Here is a 12,973-nt window from a genome sequence, read left to right as displayed (position 1 = left end):
TAACTTGAGGCATCATATGCTGTGGCACTTGATCAACATCCATATTTTATAGTCATATAATACATGTTCTAGTTGTATATTAGATGAAGTCTATATCCTATAGAGGAGCACAATTATTGTAACTATTTTATAGTCACTGAATATAAACAAAATTTCAAAGGGGTGAAAAGTACTATTCATTTACCATGGAGGGGAATTATGATGTAGCATATTTAAACCAAGTAATAATAGATGCAATATAATTCAAAGTGAATTGTTCCTTTAATAATCTCATCAATCGTGGAAGCCCAATATGTATCAGATAGTAGACATTTATTTTGGATTATGTATCATATAGAGCATTGCAAGAAATGGAGAAGGCAAATGCATTCAAAATACTCAACATATGGTTTGTGTGGTGCTGGAAACTCACCGAGAATGTAGCCAATTGGCTAGGCCTCAACAAGTGTTGGAGTGTGGAACGTGTCCAACAAGCACTCTAAAGTCGTGGACCCAAAATGGAAATCTACAAGGCTACATAAAAAAATTGATATAATGATCAATGAGCAAGACTGTGTGCTGAACATTGAATCGTTGCAACAATGGAAAAGTAATCTGTATTTTCAGTATAGCAAACAAATATAGAATGCCTAGATCTATTATTCAAGAATCATGAACTTGGGTCAGGTTCAATGTGGCTATCTTCTATTTCAAAACTCAAGAAGATTGTTCAGAGTTCAGATTCAACATTTATAAAATATTTAGTTTTGAAGAACTATCTCATAAATATAATCTGATACAACCTGAAAGCTTGAAGGCAGCTAAATCCATCCAAACTTTAAATTTATATGAAGAAATCCATCACCAATCACTCCTTGAAGCTGGAATTCATTTCACATGTGTAGCTGCTTTAACTTCCCCAAAATATAGTTGCTTCATTAAGCATTCTAAGGCACGCAGAATGCCTGATTTGTACTCCTAAAGAAAATATATTCTAGTCCCTCCCAAAAATTCTTGAAGGTACCTAAACCTCGTAAAATACCATCATCATTTTGGTCTTTAAAATTGACGTGCATTTAAAAAAACTTAACAGCTACAACTGAAAGAGCATTGAGCCAGTCACTTCTGAGAAAAGAATAGTCTTGGACAGATATGTTCCTCTACATAATATTTCTTGCGTAGGAAAGTTGCATATGTTAAATAGCTAAATCCATTTTGATTAGCAATTTTTAAGATATGAATCAAATTGGCAATCTGAAATGGTCTATCAAGATAAGTGGATTTTGACATCAAGACAACTAGAATGACATGAATATAGAGAGTGTAGATGCTCAAATTTCAGATCCAGCAACAATGACGATTTTGATTATGGAAAGTTGTTCTTAGCTAACAAGCAGTAGGTTTATTTTTCTAGGATCTAGGGCATTTGGCATGCACTGAATTTGTTATTGGTATATGACTAGTTTAGATCAATCCTTTAATAGTAGAGATTCAATTAAACTCACATGTGCAATAAGCATAAATGACATTAGTCTATTTCTCTGAATTTGTTATTTGTATATGACTAATTTACAATCCTTTAATAGCAGAGATTCAATCAGACTCACATGCACCATAAGCATATATGACATTAGTCTCTTCCTCCTAGCATTAGTTTTATTGTGTGTACCAAAATGTTTTGATAGCATTGAAACAGAGTCATCAGGAAACTTGGATTATAAAAGACTCTCTGGAGATTAATACCCACTTGGTGGTCACCATATATAGTTAATTTGTGGCTACATTCTTATTTATGCACCAATAAACTCTATTCTTTAGAAGAGATTTCTAGGATTGTTGGAGAATGGACTAAAGTTCTCTACCTTTTTATTGCAGGATGAAAGCAATCTAGAACTTTCCTCTTCTATAGGTGGACGGGGAAAAAATAATACAACAAATCTCCAAAATAGGAAAAAATATGTCAAGTCTAATTATTCATTCATATTTTACTGCTGTTACAATTTACATATGACATAAATGTAAACAAATGCATCTTTATTTTGTAAGGGAGTCTGTGAACTCTAAATTTAGTGATTATTTCTGCATGGGCATTGTTCTCTCTATACATCCCCAAACCCTTTCATTGTTTTGATACAACTTTAACCTCAGCAACCATATTCATGACTTGAAGATGTGTTGAATTGGCAATTGTTCTATATTCTTAGGTTCAACTTGGTTCACCTATTCAGCATTTCCTATAGTAGCTCCCCCATCTACTTGTATAAACTGTGTGCTTGAAGAATCAAGTGTTTCAGATTTTATTTTCGAAAGAGATGATCTTGGAATGAAAAAGGAACCTCAATTGTAATGATAAGCTTGGGATTCTGTAAATTTGCTCAGCATTGAGGATTTTACTTTTTCCCCAGAATATTCTACTTTTTTCTGTTTGAGAAGGTTGCATAACATTAACTTTGATCAAAGGTTGTTGTCTAATTTCCGATCAGGGGCAAATAGCTATTTATCATCTTTATTTTAAAGAAAAACTCAACTTTTATATGCTTTGCAAAGCTTCGTGTTCTACAATAATTTCTAAATATATTTATCATCTTTATTTTTTTTAAAACTTTAATTTTATATGCTTTGAGATGCTTTGTGTTCTACAATAATTTCTAAATGGAATAGACAATAGCCACTTGATAAAGTAAGATAATGAGTTTGAGGAAAAAAAGCTACTCAATACATGCCAGAGCTACATCCCTTGTTTTAAAGATAGTTTAAATAATAATAAAATTGTAAGTCCCAGAGTAATTATGTCTTATTAACACTGTTGTTTTTATGATTGGTATCAACCTATGTTCCCCCGAGTTTCCGGGATGGGGACGGTAGGGGACAGCGGGACGGGTTTCCGGGACGGCATTTTTTTTTGCCGATTTTGGGGATGGCGGGGGATGGCAAATGGGGACGGCAAGAGACATTTTTTTTAGTTTTCTTAATTTTTTGTGTGTTAAAAAATTGGGGACGGATGCAAGTCCCCAATGAAGTTTCTGGGACTGGGACGTCCCCGTCCCCAAAACGCTGGTTTTTTTGGGGGGGACGCGTCCCCGGGGAACATAGGTATCAACAACTGAGTAATTATGTCTTATTAACACTATTGTTTTTATGATCGGTATCAACAAGTTACTCTGAATAGACATGTATAGGGAAATATTCTAAACAACTGTCATTAATTCAGGGGAATAGTTACCAAGGTTGTGTATAGCGAACTAATAATGATTTTGACACTATTTCATTGTATTTACCATCTAAGTAGCAATGTAGAAACTCCTAACTGCAATAAAGAATAAGAAAAACTAAAACCAAAACCTATTGCATGCCAATGTTTACTGACCTATACTCCCTCAATTCCATATATTGATTATTCTCCCAATGTGGTAATGGAACACCGAGTTGCATCTGAGCATCTATGAAAGAATTCTCATCATTGTGCTTAGTCCCTTCTTCTGACGCCATAATTCTTGTGGTATTTTGAAGATTTAAATCTGTCATACCCAGTGCTTGAAACTATATATGTCAGAATGTGGGCCTTTAATCTATAAAAAAAGATCTCAATATAACTCATGGAGAGGCAGAGAAGATTTGAAAACAGCCTTTGATCTATAAAAAAAGATCTCGATATAACTCATGGAGAGGCAGAGAAGATTTGAAGACAGTTATCAAGATATGAAATCATGGAGAGGCAGAGAAGATTTGAAGACAATTATCAAGATATGAAATAATAATAAAGTGTGATATGGAAATCACAGATTTGGATCATAATGTTCCATGATAATCAGAATGTGGGCCTTTAACCTATAAAAAAAGATCTCAATATAACTCATGGAGAGGTAGAGAAGATTTGAAATAGTTATCAAGATATGAAAGAATAAAGTGTGTTATGGAAATCACGGATTTGGATCATAATGTTCCGTGATAAACGAGAAAACTACATTTGATTATCACTGAAGTTGTTGAATGAATAGTGTTTCCAAAGTCTAGTTTTTTTTGTTGTAAAATCTTATTATAAATTTTAAATAATTATTTAACAGATGATTTACATGATATGAAATATTAAATTTGTAATTTTTTTAAATTTTATCTTCAATTATAATTTCAAATATAGTTTTAATATAAAAGTTGAAACCTAAAACCTAAAATTAAAATAAAAAAATGTTAAATATCATTAATTTCTATTGCTATGATATATATGCTAGATTACATATATTTACATAAATCTATATAAATGTCAATAAAATATTATATTGAGTGCATGCTTTGAAATATTATATATTATATACAAACATCCTATTTGTTATTATAATAGTATCTTATTGTAATTTAAGAGAAACCTAGTGTAATTGGACATGAACCTTTATATAAAGTTATCATGTCTGTAATAAATATATATATCTCAGAGTTAGAACTAAAAAATCTTATATTTTAAGATTTCAATATAGTAATTGTAAATAGTACTATCTTTCTAGCATAAACTGTGAAAATAATTTGTGTGGAAAGAGAAAATGGCATGGGTGATTAGCAGCTTTAGCACACAAATAACTACAAAAAGTTTGTTATGCCCAGTCACACTATCCACCAATACCATTTTCCTTGAAGTTGTTGTTCCACAAACTAGGAGTCATTTCATCTGCATTATAGCAGAGGCTCAAATCCAAACAGAAATCCATAAGGCCGTCAAAGAACTATGCTTGGAAAACACAACAAAATTCATGCTAGGATACATGAGAAAGATTCTACCCAAGTACATAAATGTAGATTTCTCTCTGATTGATTGCAAGACTGAAGACTACCCAGGCCTTTTGAAGCTCTTGAAGGTGAATCCCACTTGGGCGATGGTGGTTAGAAACAAACATTTTGATTGAAAATTCAGTGCTACGTGGGAGAAGAATGTGGTTAAATCTACTACACTTTCCCACTGGTATGGAATTCAACTCACCAAAAGTGGTAATAATATTAATGAGTCCATCTTTAAAGCGCCATTCAGAGAGAAAGGCAAGAATGAGACAAATTTGTGCAAATGGACAGTAAAAGTAGACAAATGTAGAGGTGAAGGACACATTTTTGGAGTATTCAGACACAGATCTAAATCTGGCAGGAAGTCGGTCACGACAAACCTGAGCTATTAGATGCAGACACACACAACTTAATCTTGGAATTGTAATCTAATAAATCTGAGGGAAAAAGCCACTCATTGTATGCCAAAGCTAGATAACTTGTTTTAAAGTAGTTTAAATAAATTGAACATTGCAAGTCCTCATTAAGCAGAAGCCAAAGGATACAATTTAGGGCAAAAACAGAGTAATTTCATCTTATTAATAGTATTGATTTTATGATTGGTATAACAACTTACTTTGAATAGACATGTATAGAAAACTATTATAAACTACTGCCTTTAATATTGGGGAAAACCGTATGACTTATTAAAAGAGAGGCTATCACAAGAATATTAGACATCAGTAACGAGAAACCCTAAAATTTTTAGAATGGTTTAGGGGTTTTTTTGGCATTTTTGGTTCTGTGAATCATTACTCTTTTGAAAAAACATATTACTCACTTTCTTACGAGGAGATTTCTTGAAACCTATTGCAGTCTCCTTGCTTGAAGACTTCAGCAATCGCGGGGTGCTCTGAAATTATCGAAGAAGGAGAAATTTCATCAGTCCTAAGAACAAAAAGTGTTCTATGTCAAACCCTAATGCCAAATACCACCAGCGATCAAAGAAAAAAACTAGAAGAAATCAAGAGCAGATCATTTAAAGTGTTTACAAGCAGCAGAATGGAAAAGGTTACAATACCTTTGAGTTGCCTCCACAAACAAAAAGGCGTATGCCTCTAACCCATATGTCCTACGTATTTTGCACAGAGCAAGTATTTGTAGTTGGTATGGTCCTTTGTTTTTGTAATGTCAAAGATAGAGACAACCATCACAACTGCATGAAGTAGGGGAGGCCCTAGCAGCCAAGTGTTACTTCGGATAATCCTGTTGCAATGGATGGCCCTAGACCTCATTATATGGAAAAGCCTAAAATAACCTTTATTTGAAAGTGTGCACTTGGATTCTCCCCTCTTCTCTAGCCTTGAATATTGTGGAAGCTTAAATATGCCTTGTCAACTATAAGGCTACACTCCTTCCTCACTTCAGGCTGTGCAAAACTTAGGCAAGTAAACCTCTTAAGATCTGATCATGTGACCGGTGCAATGAGCATAATCAGGATCTAGAATAACAAATAAAAACCCCTAAAACTTTTGTACTTAATCAAGAAATCACAAGCATGGAATAGCTAATAACATGACTCATGAAACCGACAAGCTAAGTGTGGGTCAAACTTTGAATAATTTTCAACATAAAAGGAAAAACATTTGATTAATGATGTTGAATTCAACAAAACCTCATATATGCAATAGTAAAACCTAATGATCCTGTAGCTAATTAGTGTCTTAACCATTGGGCAAATCCATGAATCAAAAACACACATATGGATATCTGAGACATATTCGTATCTTTAGATACTTGATCTATACATTTAACTTGTAAATAGACATCTATGCTTAATCTAACCCTCATTCTTCCATGATATCCCCATCAGTAAACTTGCAACCTTGTTGATTCCCTTGAAGCATTTACATAACCCCTTGAGTTATAGGCAACCATGAAACAACATACAACCTTAAAGGGCTACAATTACAACCTAAGCTCTCTGTTCAAAGATTATAAAACATTGAAGATCACTGATAAACGAGACAAGATTCAAGATGAAACTTAACCATCTGTTCATTTTATTAATTTCTTTGAAACAATACTTTCATATGCATGAATTGAAAAATACAGAAAAACCTAATGGATCTGGACTATCTATATTAAATACTTCCTAATGCTATTCATATAAGAGAGAATATGCTGAAGCAAATGGTGTCTCAGTATTGGGAATACATCAAGACTAGAACCAAAACCTTGGTATCATAGCAATGAACAAATTTTTTACAAAAACTGGAACCCATACAATGAGAAAGAATGAGAGTGATTTAGAGGAAGGGATTCCCAGATCTACTCTGCATCTGACATGTGTTCACTTGAAATTCCCTCTCTTTGCCATGAAAAGACTCTCTCTAATCTCTCTCTTTAACTGGTGAATCAAATCGTTAACTAATTTGGCTGTTAAAAGCATAAAGTATTTCAGAAACTTGATAGAATAATAACCACTTTTGATGCCAAATCTCAAAACAAGGCAAAGCCAAAAATCAATTAAAAGGCCTCCAAAATGCAATACAATCTTCTCAAAGTTGTTTTTTCCACATTTTGGCTTCAACTAGTCTTCATAACTGCCCTCTAACCAATTCTAATGATCAGTGACATATTTTGGTCATTCTGTTGAGAATGCCCCAGGAATCACAAATTGGCTTATAGACTGAACTGGTGAGCACCTGTACAAAAACTAACCTCGAATTCAGAAAATTCATCTCGTTCTAATTCTAGTGGTATATTGGAGGGCCCATTTTCGATAAAAAAATGCTCTAGTTATGGCCGTTTGAAAATCAGGCCTTTGCTCCATGGCTCCATGGCAAGTTTGCATTAAAAATAAAAAAATTGAAAAATTAAACAAGTTCTATAGTTCACACTATAGAATATTTGCTTTTTAATATTAAAATTTTCAAATCTGAACGAACGTGCACAGCAAGGATATATTTTATTTTTTTAAAATCTCCTTTGTATCCCTCACTCTAATTGGCTCTCTGGGCAAGCGCCACATGTCACTCTTCTATAGGCCGATGAACTCAGGCAGGACCCATGCATCTTTTCCAACTCTCGCCAGATTCTTGAATTTTCTGGCAAGTCGCCATGTCGCTTGCCAAAAAATTTCCAATTTTCCAGTGGCGACATGGCAACCACCGGATTTCAGCGAGCTTTCTGACGACCTCATCTGATCTCTCCTTCCATGTCAGCACCACATCATCACCACCTCATTGCCAGCTGGTTTCGTCACCTAGGCACTTCCTATGTCACTATAGTAACTTTCCTGCATCTTTTTGTATAACGACTTAGCGATGGCTGCACGATCCACCATGTGGCACGATCTCCTTCCTCTGATTCCATTTCCCGCCATGTCATCATTCCTATTTTTTCGTTTAAAATTATGCATTTGTTTCCTCCAACTTGCATTCACCTTCAAGTCACACAAGGGGCCCCATGCGGGCTTATGCTTCCAAAAGCCACTCTCTTTTGGACAACTTATATGGTAAGCATTCTTGTATTTAAATATTAAAAGAAACCCACGTATCCCCAATGTACGATAAAAGCTTTTGACTGCTTCAGCTCTATGGCTTTGTCTTTGTTGAAACTGTGGGCTTCTTTCCTGCAAATTTATTATTTTTCATAACACGCCTTCCCTTGCAAGGTCGCTATTCTCTTTTCTCAACTTCCCATGGCTCTCTTTAACACTGCTTGGCATGGGTTACTTACAGGTTGCATGCGTGGAGTGCCCCTTTTTTAAATGTTTGTTTTTGTTTTACTTGAGTCGTTTTTTTTAAAACCCCTACCGCTTTGTCTCTTATAGTAGCTTCTTTCATGCACTAAACACCTCCCATCAGGCATGGATCCTTCCTTCAGCAACATCTCTTATTGTACCTGTAGCTTCTTTGCTTATACTAGCACTTTCTCCAAATTGCATGAGTTGCTCCCTTGTAGTTTTGTGTGCTTTGTTCCCATTTTTTAAAACTATCATGGCTTACCTTTATTTGCTGGTGTCTTCACAATGTGTGGAGTTCCATCTACATGGGTGAGTTGCTTCAAAAACCATGAGGCATGGATTCAAATTTCTGTCCCCTGCTTTCTTGGCGTGAATCTTTTCCTACAACTTCCAAGTGGGGCTTATCTTTCATACATTTTTTGTCTTTTGAATCTACAGTGTTCATTCCTCCCTTGTTGGCTATGGGTTGCTCTACTGATGGGATAGAGTTTTCTACTAACATAGTGCGGCTTGCTCGGCTATTAACTTCTACACAGCGTGGGCTCTGACTTCCCTTGCATGAGACATGGAGATATTTTTTTTTCTCACAACTTCCTCTATTTTTTTGAGCGTTGACTTTCATTCATGTTGTCGTGGGGTTCTCTGCTATCTCTGAGCCATGGCCTCTCTTATTTGGCAAGCCCTTCTCCATCTCAAGCTGCGTGGGACTGCTTTTCTTATTGCTGTGAGCTCTTATCTCACTGGCTTCTTGTTTTCCAGCGTGGGTAGCTTTTAAAATTTGCCATGCAGGTTGCTCTTCATTCACACTGAGTCTTCAACTCTTTTTTCTTTAAACATGTGGCTCTCTTGCTTTTTGGCTCTGGCTTCCTTGCTATTGGGTGGCTTATATATCTCTTATGGTGTCTTGATCTTCCCGGGAGTCTTCCCTAGCCCTATTATCATAGGCGTCTCCCCCTTCAGGTTGCGTGTGGAGGCTCTAATGGTGTTGGCTCCTTTTTTGGGCGTGAGTTACCTTTTTGATATGCTGTGACCTTCTTTGTACCATGTCGTCTTCCTTTAAAATTTCAATGTGTGGGCCTTGTGCTTAGATGGCGGCTTGATTTTTCTTTTTATAGTGCTTCTTCTCCATACACATGGTTCTCCTCATGCTCAGCATGAGCTTTTTTTTTAACATACCTTCCTGCAGGTTTTGCTCCTTCATTTTTAATGCTGCATCTTTTAAAGAATGTGTGAGGCTATCTTTAACGCCATGGTTTCTCTTTTCAAAAAACAATGTTCCTGCCTCTTGGCTTATGCGTTGAGTCTTCCTTCTAAATTTCTGACTGCTTAACCATTCTTTTAATTTCCTCTCTTTATGATACAACAAATCAATAGTGGCAACAGAGTACATAGGGAAAAATGCCTACCATTTGACCTCGTAGATAGGTAGAATGCCTCAAGCTTGTGAGCACAACACTTTTCTCATCCATGTCGATAATTATGTGTATCTTGCATTCATTACATGTACACATACTACTTGATTTGAAGAATGTATATATGTATATCTAACATTCAGTGAATTACAATTTTGCCTTCTCAAAATATGCACAATCCCACATACATATCAACTGGATCCAATTAGTCGAGCCCCTAGTGGGTCCGACTAAAAGAAATTTCATTTTCAAACAACTGATACGCCAAACTAACCAATTGAACATCTCAAACTGATTAGAATGAAGTTCAATCATTGAACCATCATTTTAAAACTCAGTTTACCATAGATCTGCAAATTGTGAATTTTATGTCAAGAGGTCTGTTGACTGGCCTTAAAAACTAACCCAAACCTCTTACCAAGCTCTGGAATTTGACCCATTGATTCTCTCGTTTGCATACTCTTACCCCGTCGAATCTTGTCTCATGACAAATTCAGAGTCAAAAGATATTCACTGTCAAAGTTGTTTTCTCAGAATTACCTGCAAGCAAACATGTTAGAAAGAAGTAAACTAGGTCCCAATTTAGCTTTCAAAATGAGGCAAATGAATACTTGAGGAAATGAAACTTGGGGTGTTGGTTCTTTGTCACAAGGAGAGTATAATTCTGAGATTTGGGCTCATGATAAATAATTGGGCACAAATGGTGAGCAGTCAAAGTGGGCTACTTAGAATTTGATGACTAGAAATAATAGCAGAAAAATAATTTTTGCAAATGGAATTGACTTGGAAAAGTGTGCAAATGGATTCGTCATGACTTGCAAACTGGTACACTTAAAGTATTTTCGGAGAAAAATACAGTGGTATAATCCATTTGATCTCATCTATCATAGGTTAAGAGTTATAACATCACGAACAGGAGTACTGACAAATCTGCAAGTGCTAACACCAGTAAAAGATAGAAATCCCATTTAGAATCGCATTTGTAAACTGATCAAATGGATTTGTCAAGACTTTAAAATTGAAAAATAACAAGTCTCTGACATCTACAATGCAACATAATAGGAATTTTCTCATTTTCGTCAACTAGTCAAAAAATATAACTTGTCAAACAGGGCTTCCCAAAATTATGAAAAAACTGTATCAACATGAAAACAATAAACAACCAACTTTGAGGGATTCAAAACCTAGTCAAACATATTTGACATGACTCAAAATTTGAAACATAGGTTCTTAGGTATGGACACTAGACACTCCCAAAGCAGAAAATCACAACTTTTCTGGGTGCGAGATATTCAAATACAAACACAGCCTCCAGTCACTGTTTGACACTTAGGGTAAAATGTGGATTTGGAATTACTCAAAATGGAACTTCACAGAATAGTTCAAAATGTTAGTTTATCATTACTGAACATATGAATAGGTTGGATGAAGGGTGTTAGAAACATAAAATACCACTTGGGGTTCAAAGGACAAGCAAGTACAATCTCATTAAAAAGCATTTATGGGGCTTGATTCTCTCAATGGTACTCAAAATTGAGAAGACAATTTGGAGTCCCAATAGTGGCTCTATCTAGGGATGCATGTCCATTGTAGGCATGGCAATGATTCAAATCTCTGGTAGAAGTAGACCACTCACACAAACTTCAAAAACTTCATCTCGAACAGCTTATTGAAAGAAACAACTACCTCTACTATGTACACACAATGGTGCTAGGCCACCAAACTGTTTCATAACCTTTACCTCTGTCATAAACCAGATTCTCATCTGAACATGCATGAGGTAAACAAAAAATACTTCTCCTATCAGTTTCACCAATTAGATACACATTGTGAATCTCACCACTTAGCAAAACTGAATCTTCATTCTTACTTCCATAATGCATATAAAAACTTACTTCATTTTCAACCACTTGCTCATTATGAAAATATTGATCAGCATGCTCAAACATTTTAGACTAAAACTGAAACTCTTCTTTATTAGACAAATCATGCATGCTATCATTCTCAAATATGAATGCTTCATATTCAACATAGGGAAAAGGATCACACACACCTTGAAATTGTGTTTCTTTATGCATATCCAGATGGTGTAATACCCCAAAATTGGCTCATTGCCATCTCAACCAATTCTAGTCTATTTCTGATCAATCTTAAAGTCCTATTCCATTAAGCAAACTCTTATTCAACTATTCACTACTTGACTTAATTGTCAGATGCAGAAAACCCTAATCTACATTCATCATATTTCTTATTTAATTCCTATAGTATTTACTCATATTAGTCACATTAAACCTATTGATTAATATTTAATTTAATTACTAAGTATTTATACTTTCATTAAATTAAATTATATCTTAAGGCTAATGTACTATGGAATTAAATTTATTTAATTTAATAAATACGCCTATCTTGATTAATTAAATGTAATTATTTAATTAAATGGGAAAGGTATTTTTAATTAATTAAACGAAATTATTTAATTAAATGGAGTACTTACTTCTAATTAATTAAACAAAGTTATTTAATAAAATGGGAAGCCATTCCTAATTGATTAAATGAAGTTATTTAATTAAATAAGAAAAGTGTCTCTAATTAATTATATAGAATTATTTAATTAAATAGAAAAATTAATTATGAGAGCATATCTCATTTTATTAAATTAAATATCTCAACAAAATCTCTCTTCAGTTCAAAAAGGGAAATTCCCAGTTCACTATTGATAAAAAATGAGTTAAATCAGTTAACTCCTTTTTCTACTCAAATTAAATTAGTTAACTCTTTATTTTACTCAAATTAAATCTGTTAACTCCCTTTAATTTGGGAATCTCCTTTTATGACTGAACTTCACCTTTAATCCTAACCGTTGATTGAAATTGATCTCGATTGTTGATGGATTCCTAAAAAGTCTATTTAAAAGACCCTCATCTCTTCATTTTAGGAGAGATTGAATAAGAATTTGCATCGAATTTTTGTTGGATTGTGCATTCATTTGAGCTCCCTACTTTCATATTCATTTTCTAGTTTAATTCTCATATTGATTTAATATGCATACATTTTAGCATAGCTTTCTTTTCGTTCTTAGATT

The 12,973-nt window shown here is 34.4% G+C and overlaps 1 long non-coding RNA gene across 14 annotated transcripts in view; it reads right to left on the bottom strand.

The window, feature by feature from the left end:
* The window catches only part of LOC149528517 (uncharacterized), a 104,276-nt gene extending 98,206 nt beyond the window's left edge, over positions 1 to 6,070 (bottom strand). For 3 of the 14 annotated variants that reach the window (XR_016358994.1, XR_016358992.1, XR_016358993.1), the window contains exons 1-3: positions 5,807 to 6,055; positions 5,567 to 5,638; positions 413 to 513 (exon numbers count right to left, since the gene is read on the bottom strand). This is a non-coding gene — a long non-coding RNA (uncharacterized LOC149528517). Of the gene's footprint in view, positions 1 to 412; positions 514 to 3,346; positions 3,520 to 5,566; positions 5,783 to 5,806 lie in introns of those variants that run through there. The other 11 variants (XR_016358997.1, XR_016358996.1, XR_016358995.1 and 8 more) reach the window with 11 other exon arrangements.
* Between the last annotated feature and the right edge of the window lie 6,903 nt (positions 6,071 to 12,973).

Source organism: Cupressus sempervirens, chromosome 11 (genome assembly GCF_028749045.1).
Source record: "Cupressus sempervirens isolate cs-2001-9-10 chromosome 11, ASM2874904v1, whole genome shotgun sequence".
Classification (NCBI taxonomy): Eukaryota; Viridiplantae; Streptophyta; class Pinopsida; order Cupressales; family Cupressaceae; genus Cupressus; species Cupressus sempervirens.
Note: the sequence above shows the minus strand (reverse complement) of the source record. Positions and strands in the feature narration are given on the sequence as shown.